Genomic DNA, 4,861 nt, shown 5'->3' with positions numbered 1-4,861 from the left:
ATTAGTACATAGAAAAGCTATTAGGGCTGTGGAGATGGCTCAGTAGAATAAGCGCTTCCCTGGCAAGCATAAAGGCCTGAGTTCAATCCCCAGTTAAAAAAAAAAAAAAAAAAAGCTATTGCTCTTTTAATATTGATTTTTGGATCCTGGGTACTAAGATATTTACATAGAACCAAATCTCACAGAAAGGGATTTTCCTTTTAAAGTTCTTTCAGTTCTGCTTGGATCAAGGAGAGAATCCACCTTTCTACTTAACAAGTTTGTGTGTGTGTGTGTGTGTGTGTGTGTGTGTGTGTTGCGTACTGAATCTAGGCCTTGAACATTGGGGCAAGTGCATTACCATTGAACTGCATCCCAACCCTTGCATTTTATCTTCCAAAGCCTGTTCACTTTCTTTGAAAGAGATTATTTACATCCAGATAGGAAGAAAAGAAGTACCAACCTGATTATTCAAAGTTGCCTATAGTTCAGGGGAGAGTGGGAGCGTTCTGTATGAAATCTAGGAAGCTGACCTGATAGAGAAAGCCGTTTGAGTTAGCCTTAAAGGGTGAGAGTTGGATAAAAAGCTGACAGAAAGAAGAGAAAAATTTTAGAATGTAAAAGGAGGATCAGCGCTGGTGAAATAGCTCAGCTCACTAAAGTGCCTGCACAGGCAGGCTTACGCAAGTGCAGGGCCAGCAGTTCGATTCCCTGTACCACATGTGGCACCAGCTCTACCCCCAGAGAGGACTGAGCCAGTCACAGAGTCCAGGCTGAAAACAGGAGGATCGCTATAAGTCCGAGCTGCGTAGTGAGACTTTGTAACAACCAAATGCATTTTTTTAAAAAAGGAGGATCATGGGGCCGGGGAGATGGCTCGGTAGGATAAGCGCTTGACCGGCAAATGCAAGGATCTGAGTTCAATCCCCAGTTCTGGAAAAAAAAAAAAAAAAGGAGGATCAGCTGGGCATAGTGGTGCATTGCTGTAATCCCAGTACTCAGGAGGCTGAAGTAGGAGGATCATTGCAAACTTGAAGCCAGCCTGGGCTTACACAGTGAGCTCAAGACCAGCCTGAACTACACAGTGAGATCTTGTCTCAAAAATAAGTAGGGCTGGGGAGATGGCTCAGTGGTCTAAAGCACCTACTTAGAACAAGCTTAGCAAAGCACAGGGACTGCGGTTCAATCCCCCAGCACCACATGCCAGCCAGCCCCGCCCCCTGGTGGGCTGAGCTGGCCACACACACACACACACACACACACACAAATAAATAAATAATTTTTTTTTAAAAAAGTAAGTAAATGAACAAATTTCCCCTCCCAAATAAAAATAAATAAATAAAGGGTTGTGAAGAATCTCATGGTGCCCTTTGCTAGCAGCCTGTTGTACAGATGAGGACCCTGAGGACAGTTACAGCAAATCTATTGGACAGCCAGTCTGGCTCTGGTGTTAAGATCTCACTCCAGAGAAAACCCAGTAGTTTGTGTGGAAGACCAGCAAGCCACGTTTCCCTGAGAAATGAAGCCCCTTGCCTCCATCTTTACCTGACCTTTACTCCAACCCTATTCATTGAGATATGCTGAGCTAGCTATATAATAGCAGATGTCACCTTAATTGGCCTGTCTCAGTTACTCTTCTCTCGTTGCTGGGACAAATACCCAACACCCAAAATGAAGGAAGGAGAGAGTTATTCAGCTCACAGTCAGTGGAGGTTTAAGTCCATACTTGGCTGGCTCCAAAGAAGAGTGGCACATGGCAAAGGGCAGCAGCTCAGGCAGCAGCAAAGAGCGAAGGGAGTGGCAGCAGTTCAGGCAGCTGGTCAGCCTTTCTCCCCTCCTTACACTGTAATGCAAATTACCTGCCCCAGGGCAGGTGCAGCATCCACACCCACAATAATCAATCACAAACTCCCCAGAAGCTGTCCCATGACTGCATGAGGCTTTGGGGCAACACCTAGACACAAACCATAACATGGCCAAAAGAACGTGATTGGGTCTGGCTGAGGCCTCAAGGTATCTCGCTGCAGCAAAGCAGGAGAGAATTGCCCCCTGCTGATGGCTGGAATGGAGGCATTAGAAAGAGCCCGTGAAACGTGAGCTCTCAGTTTAGGGCTAAAACAGGAGATCTCAGCTTAGACCAGGGAACTCAAAGAGAAGTACGCCTTCCTGGCAGTAAAGGTGCAGTCTTTCATTCCTCAGTCGGCCTCGTCTCTACCTGGGGAGCTCTGCACCTAGCGCAGGAGCACTCTGCTTCCCCTCGCACACGACGCCTCCAGAGTTGCTCTTTCCATGCACACTGCAAAGGCTCTGACTCTTGGCCCTTTGTCCCACCCAGAGCACAGGGTCATTCCAGAGGTCTGGGAACTGCAGATCCTTTTCTTTTTGTTACAGAGAGCCCTTTCTGGTCCTTGTCTCAGTCCAGGAAGTTTATATTTGTAATCCCGTGGATAAATTATTGGAATCCCATCAAGTTAATTCCAATCTACGACACCCAGTGCAACCCACAGTGAGAATAAAGACCCTAAGGAATATTCGTACTTTTAGGGAGCCAAGGAGTCCTAAGTCCAGCCATGATGATGGCTATTTGGAACAAAGGCCTCAACCCAGGGCCAAATCCAGGTTTTATTCATTCATGAAGAAAGGAGTGGCTTGAGGATGAGTGACTGTGAGAATGGCAGGAATAGGCTGGCCAAATAGCTCAGTGGATTAAAGCACCTGCAAGCAGGTGCAGGGGCCAAAGTTTCGATCCCTAGGCCTGCTGTGCCGGCCCTGTCCCCCAGGTTGTGCTGAGACTGCAATTGAGACTGGGTGTGGTGGCCCACACCTGTAATCCCAGCTCTTGGGAGGCTGTAAACAGATGGATCACTATGAGTCTGATCTAGTAGTGAGACCTTGAACACCCTGTAGACCCTCCCCTAGAAAGAAAGAAAGAAAGAAAGAAAGAAAGAAAGAAAGAAAGAAAGAGAGAGAAGGGGCCAGGGAGATGGCTCAGTAGAATAAATGCTTCCCTGGCAAGCACAAGGGCCTGAGTTCAATCCCCGGTTCCACCAAAAAAAAAAAAAAAAAAAAAAAAAAAAAAAGGGGGAGAGAAAGAGAAAGAGAAAGAGAGAGAGAGAGAGAGAGAGAGAGAGAGAGAGAGAGAGAGAGAGGAATGGCAGGAAGTATGTAAATGCCATGAGCTGGGCTAGGTAGGAGGCCTGCATTTATCTCTGCAATATGTAGACAGACTAATCTGAAACACAATTGAGAGACAGTATCCAGTGTTTTGGGATCTGGTGCTTTAGCTCTGGTGTGTAATCTTTCAAGCCCCAGGAAGTCATAGCCTCTATCTCAAGGCTTGATCCCAGTCCACAGTATGGAGCATTGATTGGCTCTTCATCCTATCTCAACCAGGCTCAAACTAGGCAGCATCAGATGGCAGTTCTGGGGAAACACACCTGCCATCTTCAAAGACTACCACCAGCACCTCAGTTGGACCAATATGGATTGCTTAAAACCAATTAAAGGGATAAGGAAAAGTCCTAGCCAGCTCTGTACATAGCAAACATGGAAATAGGGTCAGTCTTGGCCAAAACAGAGACAGAGACAATTGTTCCTCTTTTTCTTTCCCCTCCGTCCCAGGATTGAACATAGGACCTTGTGCTTTTTTAAAAAATTTTATTTATGTGTGTGTGTGTGTGTGTGTGTGTGTGGCCAGCTCAGTCCACCAGGGGGCGGGGCTGGCTGACATGTGGTGCTGGGGGATTGAACCGTGGTCCCTGTGCTTTGTTAAGCTTGTTCTAAGTAGGTGGTTTAGACCACTGAGCCATCTCACCAGCGCCCCCCCCCTTTTTTTTTCAGAACCAGGGATTGAACTCAGCCCTTGCACTTGCCAGGGAAGTGCTTATTCCACTGAGCCATCTCCCCAGCCCCGACCTTGTGCTTTTCTACTGAGCTGTCTCCCCAGCCCTATTTGCTCCTCTTTCAAGAAGAGTCACCCTGGTGGTCCTCCACATTTGTCTTCTTTTTTGTTCATCCAGGTGGAAGATCTGGACCTTTCACAGTGGCTTAAATAAGTTTGGATCTTGAATTTCACCTAGAGGCCCATGTGTTGAAAGCATGATCTCCAGCTTATGGAGCTATTGGGAGGTGGTAGAGCCTTAGTAAGTAGGACCTAGTACAAGTAAGGTTATGGGGGACATGCCCTTAAAGGGGATATAGGGACACCGGTGTCTGTCTGTTTCCCAGCTGCAGTGAAGTAAACAGTTCTCTGCCCTGTGCTTCCAGTGCAGTGAGGTATTGTGCCGCCACCACCACAGGTGGCCTTGCACAGAAACCGCTGACACCATGAGCCAAAGGAACTCTCTGTATACATTATCTACCTCAGGAGTTTTGTCACTGTGACAGAGAGCTAACTAGAAGTCCAGAGAAATAGGAAGGAAACCAAGATGAACCCAAAGAGATAGTACAGGGTGGGAAAGCCCAGGCTACATGGAAAAATCCTTGGTTGTGGAGGCAGTAAGGCAGATGTCTCTGGAGAAGGCGAGAAGCCCCTGAGGCCTGTAGGCAGCTCCAGGCCCACAGCCTAGATTCAAAGCATTCTCTGGCCTTTGCAACAAATTCAAATCTCTGTGGATTATCAATTTGTCTACTTGTCAGGTGAGGACCCCCAGGGCACACTGCTGAGCTGCTACTACAGCGGAGTATCTGAGGCTGAACTCAGCACAGAGCAGACACAGTGAATTTTTAAAAATAATAATTTTATTGAGAAACAAATAGCAATGAGACTGTTTCAAATCAACTTGGTAGGACAGTTTCAATAACACATAGTGAATATTCATCCTGCAATTTTTTTTTTAGCCTGAAGATTCTATAGTTTTGTGGTTTTTTTTTTTTTTTTTTT

This window comes from Octodon degus, unplaced genomic scaffold (genome assembly GCF_000260255.1).
Source record: "Octodon degus isolate 3935 unplaced genomic scaffold, OctDeg1.0 scaffold00011, whole genome shotgun sequence".
Lineage (NCBI taxonomy): Eukaryota > Metazoa > Chordata > Mammalia > Rodentia > Octodontidae > Octodon > Octodon degus.
This window is presented reverse-complemented; position numbering follows the sequence as displayed.